The sequence below is a fragment of the Vombatus ursinus genome, unplaced genomic scaffold, assembly GCF_900497805.2.
Source record: "Vombatus ursinus unplaced genomic scaffold, bare-nosed wombat genome assembly UNPS02014973.1, whole genome shotgun sequence".
Taxonomy (NCBI): Eukaryota; Metazoa; Chordata; class Mammalia; order Diprotodontia; family Vombatidae; genus Vombatus; species Vombatus ursinus.
The window spans coordinates 11,702,880-11,717,848 of record NW_020954751.1 but is presented as its reverse complement, the minus strand read 5'-3'; the positions used below and the strand labels follow the sequence as shown (position 1 = coordinate 11,717,848).

Genomic DNA, 14,969 nt, shown 5'->3' with positions numbered 1-14,969 from the left:
GGGGAAAGGAAAAGAAAGAAAAGTAGAGGAAGGGAAGGGAAGATTGGGAAAGGGAAAGGAAGGGAAGGGAAAGGAAGAAGGGAAGGGGCAGAGAAAGGAAAGGAAGGAAAGGGAGGGGAAAGGAAGAGAAGTGAGAGAAGTGAAGAAATGGGATAGAAAGGGAAGGGAAGGGAAAGGAAAGGAAGAGGAAACAGAGGAGAGAAGAGGAAAGGAGAGGAAGAAAAAGGGGAGGGGAGGAAAGGAGAGGAGAGGAAAAAAGAAAGAAAAGTCACTTGGAGTATTGAGAGGTTAAATAAAAATAATAATAATAATAATACCTAATAATACTATATAGCATTTACTACATGCCAGACACTATGTTAAATGTTTTACAATATTATCTCATTCAATTCTCATAACAACCCTAAGAGGTAGGTGCTATTATGATCCTCATTTTACAAATGAGGAAACTGAGGCAACTAGAGGTGAAGTGACTTGCCCAGGATCACAAAGCTAGTCTGTCTCTGGGGCTGGATTTGAGCTCAGGTCTTCCTGACTCCAAGCCCAGCGCTCTATACATTGTGCCACCGAGCTGCCCAAATGACTTGCTTCGTTCAGTTAGTATGTATCAGAGGAATGACTTAAAATAGGATCTTTTTAAATTTCAGGCCAGCCTTCTATCTATTATGCCATAGGGTCTCTCTATAGACTCATTAATTCATAGAATATCAGAGCCGAACAGGGCTTTGGAGGTCACCTTCATTTTACAAATGACACGAGCCTGGAGAGGTGAATTTACCTTCCAGAACAACTCAGATAATTCTATAACCGGCTGCCTTTTCTTCCACATTAAACTACATACAGCTTCCTTAAGAACAGGAACCTAGTCTTTCACAAGCCTTCCTCCTACCCCACAGTCCCTGGGACAGTGTTCTGTACGTAAGGAGGAACTTTGAAATCGGCGTTGTTTGACAGCCTGAACAAAAGTTTCCATTTTTTAAGTGTAGAAGCAGTCTTCCTGCTTTTATTTTGACTTCACAAATGGCAAGTAGAGTTTCAGAATGACTCGCAGTATGAAAACCCAATGTATACTTTGCCACTTCAGCCTGAGAGTAGCAGACCTGGATACCCAGAAATGAGCTAGATGGAATCCTTCCCTTTCTGAAATAGCACAGCCCACTGTCTGCCTCTCTGATGCACATTTCCTAGTCTCATTTGTGTGAGAATTGTTTGTGTACACGCCTCATCTTTCCTGCCCTGCTATAAGTTACTTGAGCACGGGAGCCATTCTTATTTGTCTTTGTATGTCTTCACCCTCAATCCTTGCTATCGTTGCTAGCCACTTATTCCAACTCTCATTTTACACACAAGGAAACTGAGGCCCAGAAAGGCTAATTGACTTGCCTAAAGTGATACAAGTTGCTATTGTGGTAAAGCCAGAATTTGAACTCACTTCCCCTCATTTCCCTACTAGCATGGAATTATGGTATCACGGTTGCCTCCTGCCAAAAAATTTTATTTTCTAACATTCTGTGGTCTAAGGTGCTTCCCAGCTCTTATGTTCTATGATAGCTGGTTCTATGAATAGCCACTGAATATAAGTATCAAGATGATGGAGACATACTTAGCCTTTTTCTTAAAAAAAAATAACCTCTAAGATAATTTAGCTTTAGAGAAATGACTGTGGGAAGGAAGTCTGATGGAGTAGGTATAAAGTAAGTGAATTGCTAATATTCCATGAATGTTGAATAAACTGGGAGGTTAGCAGGCCCAGGTTCTACCACTCACTCTTCCACTAGCTAGCTGTGTGGCCTAGGTAAGTTCCTCTCTGAGCAGATGGTATCTAGGGTTCCCTTCAGTTCTAACATTCCATGATCTGATGTCCAAATCCTCAGTCACAGCACAGAACCTGGAAGCTAGAAGCCCAGGTTCTGTCCCACTGTCAAACTCTCTAGTCTTGAGAAAAGTCGACTTCATCTCCCAATAGTTTCAGTGTTCTTAAGGTCCAGAGGCTGCTTCCCAATGGACTAGGGAAGGCAGGTCATGAAATCATATTCATAAAGCATCCTGACACCACCAACATCCAAACAACTTCAGAAGAACAAAGGATGAGTCATCTGAGACAGCTGCATGGGCAGGCTCTGTCTTGGAGATGAAATTTCTGACTAGCGTTTTAAACCTTCTCTAATAAAAGTTTAAAGCAGCAGAGAAGAATGGAGCCAAAGTTAAGGGGATCTAGGGTCTTAACCTGGGTTGAGCCCCTCCTTAGCAGGAGGACAGCAAATGTATTGTTAAATTGGGAAACTGAGAAAACAGAATTGACCGCTGACAGCCGCTGCCTAAACTCCTTTTGCTCCCAGTTTGATCTGTCTCAGGGACCCTGTAATGGTGCCTTTTATTTTTACTAATTCAGTATTTATTGCAACAAGTTAATGCCCTTTTGATTATGCACACGGCATATTCCTGTCTGGAACCCAGCTGGCCATATGTTCTTCCAAAGAGTTGCTGTAAATGCCCGTCTTTTCCCATGTCCTTTCAGAGAGAAGACGCAAAAGTTTCATGTGGTTGCTAAAAACAGGAACCCAGGCTTCTGCAAACACATCGAGCCTTCCTTATTTCTAGCAGAGGAAGTATGCGGCCTGTTTGGCAACTGCCGTTCTACATGATAGCATGAGCTTCATAACACACACCAGGGCCCCTCACCACAGCCATCATTCAGCTGGTGCAGCGGCAGCTGATGGAGATTGAATGACAGCGCTGCCTGGCTGGCTAGTTACTACTTGGAGCTCATGCAAAGAGTGGAAGCATGCTCACCGTTTAAAGGTAACCTTCCACTTCTTTGGGCACAGGGAGTGGGGAGTGGGTTAGACCTGTCTTTTCTAGGGTGGGTGGGGGTAGAGTAGCTATGTTTCTGTCTCCCAGAGAGCACTGGGCAGAAGTTCTGCCAGGGCAGGATGCTGAACGTGAAAGCACACAGGAGACAGAAAAGCTGATTTAGGTTGCTGGGATGGCTTGACCTAATCTCAAAATGTTAGAACAGGAATAATGGACTTCAGGGATCACCTAGTTCAACTCATTCATTTGATAGATGAGGGAACTGAGGCCTGAAGGGGTAAAGTGACTTAAGGTCACATAGCATGCGACATTAGCTAGAACACTAGACTTGGAGTCAGGAAGTCCTAGATTTAAATCCTGCCTTGGACGTTTCCTACCTGTGTGATCCTGAGCAAGCCATTTAAGCTCTCATCCCTCAGTTTACTCATGAGGGAGTTGGATCTGATGGCCTTTAGGGACACTTTTAGCTCTAAACTTACGGCCAGATTTGAACTCAGGAAAATGAGTCTTCCTGACTCCAGGTCCAGTGCTTTATCAGTTGAACCACCTAGCTGCCCCAGTCCACCTGTAGGATATCTCATTAATTAATTTATCAGAACTATGAGCTAAGTCTCAGCTATGCTGATGGAGTGATCTCAGGCAAGTAATATTCCATCTCTGGGCCTCAATTTCCTCATTTGTAAAGTGAAGGGATTGATTGACCCATATGATCTTTGGAGATCCCCTAGTTTTAAAAATCTAAATGCTAATATTCTATGCTCTAGGGCCTCTCCCTGATTTGACATGCAACTTGTTCCAATGATCACGTCCTGCCCCACTTCTAGTGCCAGAGGACCCAGGGTGGATCCTGGAAACCCAAGGTTGTTGAGTAGGAGGGATAGGAAGAGTTGAGGATGATGACGCTCTAGAGCATAAGCAGCAGGGTGAGGAGATATCTGGGAAATTAAACCCTGAATCCTCAGGGAACAGAGGACAGATTTTGGTTTCTTCCCTTATTTCTGGTAAACTTTTTTTTTAATCTTACCTTTATTCATTCATTCATTCACATAATAATTATAATAATAATAGCTAGCATTTATATAGAGCTTACTATGTTCCAGGCACTGTGCTAAGTACTTTACAAATATTATCTCATTTGATCCTCACAACAACTCTGGGAGGTAGGTGCTATTTTTGTCATTTTACAGTTGAGGAAACTGAGGCATTTAGAGGTTGTGAATTGCCTAGGGTCCCTCAGTGTCTGAGGCTACATTTGAACTCAGATTTTCCTGAACTGAGACCCAACACGCTATCCACAGGGCTCTATCTATCTATTTATCTATCTATCTAATCTGTCTGTCTATCTATTTCTATCTATTCATCTATTTCTATTTTCATAATCTTTCTAGATATGTGTCTACTTTCTGGCTGCAGTAAGTAGAATCTAGTGAATCTCACTGACTCTTCCTTCATGAAGGAGAATGATATGTCAGCATGACCTTTCATAAAATCTTCGTGCTAGAAGATTGCTGAGAATTTAGCTACTCTAATCCTCTGCCCAGAATTAAGCATTAATTATGATTCTGTGATACTGTAGATAGAAAAGTTATAGAAGGTTATTTTGAAAGTTACACTTTTCCTTTATTAATCTCTGAATTGTCTTAGGAAGTAGGGTGGCAGAATAGCGCATGAGAAGAGCAATGGATTTAAACTCAGAAGTCCTGAGTGTGAATCCTTGCTTTTGCCTTGCAGGTGTATTACTCTGGGCCAGTTAATTCACCCTTATGAGCATGTTAGACTAGTTGATAAAGTGCTTAGTCTTAGAATTAGGAAGACTTATGGTTAAATTCTGTTATTTACTAGCTGTGTGACCTTGGGCAAATCACTTAATGTCTCTGGGCCTTGGTTTCCTCAAAGAAGGGATTGGACTCAATAACTTCTAGGGTCTCTTTCAACTCTAAATCTGCAATCTTATGATCCTATGACTTGATGAGGGGCGCTAGGTGGAACAGTGGATAGAGTGCTAGGCTTGGAGTCAGGAAGACTCATCTTCCTGAGTTCAAATCTGACTTCAGACACTTACTCGCTGTGTGACCATGGGCAAATCACTTAGCCCTGTTTGCCTCAGTTTCTTCATTTCTAAAATGAGCTGGAGAAAGAAATGGCAAACTGTTCCAGTATCTCTCTCAAGCAAAGCCCAAATGAAGTCACGAAGAGCAGGACACGACTGAAATAGCTAAATGACAATGACTTGATGACCTTAGAAATCAATGATATTCCACCTCTAAATTATGATATCCCATTTCCTCCTTAAAATGAAGTACATAAAAAAAAGACTGGCTAATTTTGATTCAGTTTAATTTGGATCTGGTTAATTGAGACTTCCCAGGACATTTTTCCCCTCCTAGAAGCCTTTTTTTAAAAGAGTAATTAGAATGCAATACAATGTTAGATACTAATTTGTATGTACATTAAAAAAAATAGTTGTAAGATCAAGCTCCTAAGAAGCTAGCATGAAGGTATTCCTTGATAGAGGCAAAAAGTAATCATCTCTCATCTCTAGTTATGTCTGAAACATCACAGTATCCAGAGTTGGAAACTACTCCCAGAGATCTCCAAGTCTATTTCATGACTGGACAAAAAACTTCTACAACACATATGAAGAGTGGTTATCTAGTCTTTGCCCCCCCCCCCCCACAAAAAAAACTCTAGTAAGGGGAACTTATCTCCTGAGGCAGCCTGTTCCACTTGGGGACAATGCTAATTGCTAGCAAGGTTTTCCTTATGTTAAACCTAAGTTTATCCCTTAGAAGAATACTTCAGAATCAAGTTGTAGGCCAAATCTTAGCTGAGGCTGTCTTACTTACAATCCAAGAAGTTTGTTTAAGGGAATGATATTTTTGAAAGACCTACATTGTGTCTTGCTCTGTGAATTCTAAGCTTTGTGATTTATCCATTAGGCAGCTTCCTTTCATACTGGGGAAGTTAAAAAAAAATAAAAAGAAACTTTTAGTAATATCTGTTGCAATCCAGCAAAATCTTCTCATGGGAAGCTTTTTGTGAAAGGTATTAGATGTATTCTGAATAACAAGAAAACCTTTTGAATAAGTAGCATAAAGAAAAAAATGTTGAGGACCATTCTGTCTCTTTGGTGTTATTAAACCTGATAGTAATTAAACATATGATAAATATGAATAATAATTTAAACATATAACAAACATATAAATATAAATGACAGTTAAACATGTAAACAAATATTAAACATAAACAATAATTTGGTTAGGTGGATTCTGAATTGGTTGAGTAGCCAGGGCTAGAGACTACTCATTGAAGATTCTCTATTAAATAAACTTGAAATGCCTCTAGTAGAGTTTTCAGAGACCTGTGCTGTCCAACATTTTTATCAAGGATTTGGATACAAGCATAGATGGCATGCCTGGTAAATTTGTAAATGGCACAAACGTGGGAAAAGATAGCTAAGGTGTCGATTGACAAAGTCAAGATCCAAAAAAAATCTCAGACAGGAATAATAAGTCAAATCTAATCTAATCCAAAGATTGAATTTAATAGGGATAAATGCTTAATCTTACAGTTGGGTTCAAAAACATCAGTTTCACAGCTATAAGATTGGGGAGGGGAGAGGGCTAGACAACAGGAATTTGAGAGTATTGGTGGATGGCAAGCTTAATATGAGGCAACAGAGTGATAAGGAAGCTGACAAAGCTAGTATATTCTTAGGCTAAAGTAAGAGACACTGTGTCTGAGACTTAGGGGTTGATGGTTCCTCTGTACTGTGCTCTTATCAAACCACACCTGTTGTACTCTGTTTAGTTCTCAGCTTTGACAGGCTGGAAAATGTCCAGAGGAGGACAACAAAGATGGTGGAGAGCCTAGAGTCCATACTATATATGTTTTGGTTCAAGAAACTGGGGATATTTAGCCTGGAGAAGAGAAAATTTCAGACTTAAGGTGGGGGTGCATAAAAGCCATCTCTAGGACTATTCAAGATTGGACTTGTAGTGGCTGACTTCAAAGGAAAAAAAAAACAAAACTAAGACCAATCAGTAGAAGTTGTTGAGTGACAGTGTTAGGCTTGATGTAAACTTCCTAATCACTAGAGCTACCCGGAAGTGGAAGGGGCTGCCCTTGGGAAGTAGGGCCTTTCACTAGAGATTATCAAGCCAAAGCCCAATGAGCCCTGGTGAGATATGCCATAGTATGGTTCCTATTCACGTGGAGACTGAACAGCTTGGCCTCTGAGGTTCTCTTAGACTCTGAGAGTCTGATTCTGGTCACAAACTGTAACAAGAAGGTTTAAACGAGACCAGTTAGACTATAAAACCTGTGATATGGCCACTCCTTGAGTTTTCCAGAAACCACATACATCAAGAGAAAGTAAATCGCAATACCAAGAGATTTGGATGAAGAAGTCATTAAGTTTACGAAAGACATTGTTATATAATGAAGGAGAAATATACTGGATTTGGAGTCAAAACATCCACATTTTTTAAAATTTATACACTCACCAGGTAGAGCAGGACAGGACCACCATCTACTCCAAAGCCCCATTTTATTGATGAGGAAAACTTCCAGCAAGGGGGAAGTCAAACTGTCAAACTATGGACAACTCTACAGACTCATGTGTACATTTTTATGAATGTTATTAAAGGGTTCTAGATCTTGATTTTAGAATGTTAAAAACATTTGTGTGTATGTGCTTGTGAATATTAGAATGTTGGAGCTGGGAAGGACTTTAAGGTCATCTAGTCCTCTTCATTATACAGAAGAGGGAACTGAGACTGGGAGTGGGGGGGTTGGAGGGTGACCACAGTCACCCAGAGCTAGGAATAGAACCCACATTTCCTAATGTCCAGTTCAGAGCTGTTCCACAGCACCTTACCCTCAGAGATATGAGAATAGAACCCACATTTCCTAATGTCCAGTTCAGAGCTGTTTCCACAGCACCTTACCCTCAGAGATATGAGAAAAATATGCTCTCAAGTATCTTACATAAGCACTTAATGGGAGAGGAATTGAATAAAGAGAAGAGAAAAAAAATTGATGATTTGTCAGAACTAAGAAGGGCCTAAAGACACTGATGATTAGATCTAGAAAAAAATCTTACAGAACAGATTGCTAAAACACAGAATGTTAGAACACAACACATAGAATCTTAGAAGCAGAAGAGCCAGATACAGATTGTTACAACACAGAATGCTCCAATTGGAAACACATCCTAAACTGGATGGAACCTTAGAACATAGAATCATATATTCCAAACCTCTCCATTTGATAGATGAATAAGCTGAGTGAGCCAAGGTCACAGAGTTACTTAAGTATCAGAGACAGGAATGAAATCTGAATCTTTTACCTTCAATTCCAGTCTTCTTTCTACTGTATTTTAGTCCATCTCAAAGAGAGTGGTTGGTGTGCCGTGTGGAACATCACTAGGGGTCTTTGAAGAACATGCAGAGGAGTTGGGAGGCAGTGGGATCTGGCATTTCTTTACGTGTCTATCCTACCTCATCTATCCCCATCCCACTTCAGAAGGATTCTTGAATTTCCCCTAATGGAATTAACAGTGAAGCAACTGTTGATCAAGGAAGGACTCTTCATGCTCAACCACATCAATTCTTGGGCAATATCCCTAACAGGGATGGTCTTATAGTCTCTCTGCTTGAATACTTCCAGTGATGGGAAACTTGCTATTTTGCAAGATGGCATATGTCATCACATTTTTAGAAACGTCTTAATATTGAGCTAAAAATTCATTTTAGCACATAGGTGGTTTTTGGGTAAAGTGCTGGATGTGGAGTCAAGAAGACCTGAATTCAAATCTAACCCCATATGCTTACTAGTGGTGTCACTTAACCTCTGTTTGCCTCAGTTTCCTCATCTGTAAAATAGGGATAATAATAACAGCACCGCATTTCCCAGGGTTATTGTGAGGATCAAATGAGATAATAATTGTAAAGCATATAGTAAGCAATATATGAAAGTTAGATACTATTATTATTATTATTATTATTATTATTATTACTCCCTGATGTTTCCAGTCATTAGTCATAGTGTTGCCCTCTAGAGTAACATGGAATGTGTCAACTCCATCTTTTACATCAGGAATCTCCAAATACTTTTAATCACATACTCCTATAAGTAAAATATCTTTGGGCACAGATGCTGTATATAAATATACACATATATACAATATGTATTTCTATTCAATTATCTATTCATTATATACATGTGTTGATTTACTAATAATGGTATATATTGTGAAACTCACCCACAAATAGAAAATAAAAAGGATGAAATAAAGATTAAATAATATTTGATCTTAGAGTTAATAGGGAGTCACTGGAATGATGTGGTAAGATTTGTATTTTAGGAGGATCACTTTGATAGCTACATGGAATATGGATTGGAGAAGGGTGAAAATTGTGACAGAGAGATCAGTTAGGAGGCTACTGGGATAGCCCAGGCTTGAGGTGATGAGGACCTGAATTTGGGTGGTGGCTGTGTGAGCAATGCGGACCAATGGGAGAGATGTTGTGGTGGTAGAAATGACAAGATTTTGGCAACTGGTTGGATATGTGGGGGGATGGAGAGGGAGGAGCTGAAGTGGTGGTGAGCCTGGGTGACTGTCAGGGTAGAACAGTGAAGTTTGGAGAAGGGCTACTTGTGTTGGGAAAGATAGTATGCTGAGATCACGACACACATCCCAACCCATTCTTGCTTGCTCATCCTGTGAGATGATCTGGAGGAATAGTCCCAATGGCACCTGGGCAGCTGTTGCTATGGATGCCTGGTTTGTTTCTAGGTTATAAATGCCCTGGAGGGGGAACTCTGGGCGTTTACAAAGCAGAGAGAGGGGATAAAGTTGGGGATTGTGGAGGATAAGCGTAGATGTGGTACAGTTGAAGCCCCACAACTGGTTATCTCAGAGATTGTAGGATGAGATCCATCTTCCTGCCCTTTGATGAGTTGAACACATGCCTTTTAAGGTCAGGGTCCCTGGTTGGTTCAGGATCAAAAGAGAACAGGAAAGGAGCTAATTCAGAAAATGTGACTATAACAATATGGTGGTCACTAAAAAGACAGAACTGGGGCTGAATGGCAGGAGAAGGGAAAGGGTAGGACATAATTTTCAGTGCAGTCTACAAAATGTGTTTCATTGGAATATCGCAGAACTGTCTTTCTCCTCTCCTTCTTTCTTCTAAGCTCATAGCCAGGGCAAAGCAAGCCTTAACTAGACTTTTCCCTTGGATATCTCCAGTTAAATCCTCTGACATGTTCATCCAAATACTGCTGCTATATCATTTAGGAATCTAATGTCTCTTTGATTTAAAAAGAAAAAAAAAAGTTTATGATTCTGGGAACCCAGCTTTTATCACTTTTAAAACTGATTTTTTCCCCTATAACTTTAATATCATGTGGAGAGAATATGCTACAGGGCAGAGATACAGCTCTGTCAATTTGGAGTGATGTATATACCAGGACTTTTTTTCCTCCTCTGTGACCTCCAACATTAGGATGTCTGAAAAAAGGGATGCATGAGGCCCTGACATCTTGGATGCAACCTTCTCATGGAAGTTAATTCAGAGGAAACTAGTAAGAGCAGAAAAAAGTATTAGAATCGAGGGCTTCAGGGAAAGTACATCCTATTTTTGTGGTTTAGTTCAGCCAGACCCTCCTTCCGTAAAGTTTTTACTAACTCCCTTCCCTCCCTTCTCCCCCACGAGCTGGAATGTTCTCTCTCTCTCTTTCTCTTTCTCTCTCTCTCTCTCTCTCTCTCTCTCTCTCTCTCTGTATATATGTGTGTGTCTCTCTGTCTGTCTCTGTCTCTCTCTCTCTGTATATATGTGTGTGTCTCTCTGTCTCTGTCTCTCTCTGTCTCTGTCTCTCTCTGTATATATGTGTGTGTCTCCCTGTCTGTCTCTGTCTCTTTCTCTCTCTCTGTCTCTGTCTCTCTCTCTTTCTCTCCTGTGAATATATTCTAACTTTTATTATAGTTATTTTCTGTCCATTTCCACTACTAGAGTATAAATTACTTGAAGGAATGAACTGTGTTGTGCTTCCAATAATGCCAAGTAAATTAAATGTTTCTTAAATGAATGAATGAATGAATGATGTTAGTAGAAAAACATTTTCCTATTTTATAACAGCTAGCATTTATGTGGTGCTTTACAGATGACTCATTTGATCCTCATAACAACCCTATTGTTATTTACTCCCATTTTACAGATGAGGAAACCAAGACTGGCCAAGACTAAGTGAATTGCCCAGGTTTACACAGTTAAAGTCTAAGGCAGTATTTGAATTCAGGTCTTTCTGATTCCAAGTTCAGAACTCTATCCACCACTCCACCTACCTATCTTTAAGTCCATTTAGATTTCCACCAATTCTAGCAGCCTCTTGGCTTCTCTCCCATAATCTACCCCAACTACAGTCACATTCATGCCAAAGAGGTGAAAAACTGAGTCCACATTCTCTTCAAAAAGTCTCCATGTGCTCTGTCCATTTAGTATGTAAGTTCCAACAGCAGCACGTTGCATATTCAATCAATCAACAAGCATTTACTAAGCATTAGTGTGTCAGATGATGGAGATTCAAAGACTGTAATTTGACTGTTGCTGCCCTCAAGGAACTTTCATTCTATCCAAAGAGACAAAATGTACATATCATATATATATGTATATATGTATATGTATGTATGTATGTTCAAAATATATACTAATTAATATTGGGAGCTCCTTAAGAGATGTTTTTCAATCTTCAGAGTATCAAGGCTCAGGCCTAATTCTATCCTGAAGGAGGTTCTGTTTTAATCAGAATAAATAGGGGAAGAATCATCATTTCTGTGTCTTCTAACAGCATTTTTTCACGAGGTTCATTGGAAGCTATTGATAGGCAGCTAAGTGGTGAAGTAGATAAAGCACCAGACCTGGAGTCAGAAAGACTCATCTTCCTGAGTTCAAATCTGACTTGAGAACAGTTACTAGTTGTGTGACCCTGGACAAATCATTTAATCCTATTTGTCTTAGTTTCCTTATCTGCAAAATGAGCTGGAAAAGAAATGGCAAACCACTCCAACATCTATGCCAAGAAAAGCCCAAATGGGGTCACAAAGGGTTGGACAAGACTGAAATGACTGACCATTGGAGGCTATGATAAGACAGGTCGTGAAGCCACTTCCATGTGAAGCTGGGAAACCTGAATCTGAGAATTCTACCATGTGAATGTTAGAAGAGGCCTGAGGAGTCATTAAATATGACATCTCATTTTACAGATATGAAACTGAAGCCTGGAGTTCTGAAGTAACTTGTCTGACACCACCCAAGTCATAAATAATCCAAGTAGGGTTTGAGGTCGGATCTCTTCATTGAAAATCCATCATTCCTTCCATATTGCCAATCTGTTAGAGATTCACATCCAACAGATCAGAAAAACTCCATTTTGTTTCTTTTTACTACTTTGTGGTTGTTGTTGATGGTGGTAGTTATAAGGCAGGGGATCTGAATCTGTGATTTGATCAATGTTGGGAACTTCCAGTGTGGAAAATCTTTCTTCTTATGAAGACTAATAACTCTCTCAGACTTAAAGTCTTAGAGAGTTGCTTGGAGGGGGGAGGGCTCTAAGATGTTGTTAGTTGCCTAAAGTTCTATAACCCTTATGGGATAGAGCCAGGCCTTGGATCCAAGGTTAGCCTTCTCTTCACTATATCATGATTCCTCATCATTCCTATGTAATACAGTAAAAGTAGCTGACATTTACATAGATATTATATATCTATATAGAGTAGTACTTTGCACATAACAGGTACTGGACAAATGTTTGTTGATGTTATTGGATGCAAACTCTATAGCAATTGAACCATATGTTCCCTGAGGGCAAGAATCATGCCAAATCTTTACTTTAAAGTTCCCAAGTACCTACCACAGTGCCATGCATCTGGTAACTCTTCATATATACTTATTGGCCAACTGAGTGAATACTACAAGAAAGAATTAAATTCTTTCCTTTTTTTTTTTCCTGAACCAAGCTTGTATGTTCTAGAGAACTAAAGTCAGACTCTCCATGATGAAATTTCTGAGTGATTTGTGTCAACCTGCCTAAATGTCATGAAAGGGCTAAGGGTGGCAGAGAACAGGCCAAGAAACACAAATCAGAAGGAGAAATGAGCTCCTTGGGGGATGGGGGATGTCTGAAGATCCCTGCTTTTCCCTGTTCCTAACTGCAGTGTTGCTCTCAGGTTCCCAAGGGTCGCTGTATTTCCTCTTCATTCCCTCTCCTTTTACTGTGCTGATATATATGTGTTACTTACAAGATAGAGATTCACATCCTGATTGTGTCATGCATCAGGGTGAAATTGGGCAAGCCATGAATGTCTCTGAAGAGCTATATTTTCATCATTCAACTCCAGAGGGGGTAATGTTTGCCCTATGTACGTACCTGACGGGATTATTGTAAGGTTAAAATGCTTTTCCTCCTCCCCTCCATCTCTTAAACTCCTAACTCCTTTTAAGGCCACCTCCTGTGGGCAATCTTTCCTAATACCCCCACCCCAATTGTCAGTGTTTTCTACAATGTTTTTAACAGCGCCCATTGATTACTTTGTATTTCCTTTGCATATATGTGTGTGTGTGTGTATGTATTTCAAATACACACATGCACACACACACACACACACACACATGCACACACATATATCTCACACTCCCAGTAGACTATGACTCCTTGGGGGCAGGCATAATTTCATTTAGTTTTTATATCCCCATAATCTAGTGTGGTGCCCAGCTTTCATTTTTAAATAATGCACGTGAAAACACTGCAACTCTTAAAATACTAATATGGAAATTCCTAATAGACACATACCAATCTCATGAATGAATGAATGACATTAATTAATCTATCAGCTAGGTGGTGCAGTGGATAGAGAGCCAGGCTTGAAGTCAGGAAGACATCTTCTTGGTTCGAATCTGGCCTCAGATGCTTATTTGCTGTGTGACCCTGAACAAGTCATTTAACGCCATTTGCCTCAGTTTCTTTCAGTTCTTTCAACTTTCAAACAGTATGTACTTTAACAGGGTTGTTGTGAGGATCAAAAGAGATAATATTTATATAAAAATCACTTAGCACAGTGCTTGGCGCATAGTAGGCATTATATAAATGCTTCTTCCTCTTGCCCCTTACTGTCTCCCAGTGCAATTCTATGCACTGCACCATCTAGCTCCCTCTTCCTGCTCATGAATTCTATGATTTCCTCCCATAGGAAGGATATGGGAGGTTGAGGAATGTGAGAAGGCTGGAAGAGGCCTGTCCCAAGGCTGCATCCAGGTCTCAAGAGAGCCAAGCTTGGCTATAGCTATTCCTTTTCTCTCCCTCAGCTCATGAAAGGCTTCCTCTGAATGCTAAAAAGAGCCCATTTGTTTTTCGTTTTGCTCATTAATTAATTGATATTAAAGGGACCCTTTTAAGGACATTTTTCTTTGAGGGAACAGAAGGCACTGCCCATAAGAGATGTTTGATAAGTTTAGAATTGAATGGAGTAGTTGGGGAAATTTAAATTTATGTCACTGCACATGGAAAATGGTTTGTGTTCATGAAATGGGTTGTCTCTCCAGGGTATGGCAGCTCCATTAAATAAGATAAGATTCTTAAACTCCATTTCAATTCAACGACCATTTGTTATATATCTCCTAAATGCAGGTCATTGTTTTTAGTGCCAGGGGCTCTAAATATGAAAATTGACTCAGTCTGTTTCCTCCAGGGGCTCACAATCCAATCTAATGGTGGTGTTGGTGTATGTAGCAAAGAGGAGAGGATGTAGGAAAAGCATATGAAGATGGTCACTACGTCCTTAGAATACAAGCTCCTCAAGAATAGGGATTGTTTCATTCTTTGTATCTGTATCCCTAACACCGAGCACGGCGTCTGGCACTGTGCTTCGTAAAGGATTGTTCATTAGATGATTCATTGACTGAATACAAACAGACAGGATGCAAGGCAGAGTGTGATCAGGAGAAAGGAAAGAGAGAGAAATTGTTATGAGAAGTGAGAGAGATCAATTTCACTCAGGTAGGCAGAAGGGAGGTGGAGGAGGAGGTAGCACCTGAGATGGGCATTTAAGGAAGGGAGGGGCTTCAATATATGGAGATGGGGGGTAGATAAGGACT

The 14,969-nt window shown here is 40.2% G+C and overlaps 2 protein-coding genes across 2 annotated transcripts in view; one reads left to right on the top strand and one right to left on the bottom strand.

Moving 5' to 3' along the window:
* Window positions 1–14,969, bottom strand: part of TG (thyroglobulin) — a 371,783-nt gene that overhangs the window by 83,186 nt on the left and 273,628 nt on the right. The gene's annotated exons all lie outside the window — the stretch shown is intronic.
* SLA (Src like adaptor) overlaps window positions 2,606–14,969 on the top strand; it is a 58,438-nt gene continuing 46,074 nt past the window's right edge. Inside the window, exon 1 of the mRNA XM_027845503.1 lies at window positions 2,606–2,802. The gene's annotated coding sequence lies outside the window, so the exon portion shown is untranslated. The remainder of the gene's footprint in view (window positions 2,803–14,969) is intronic.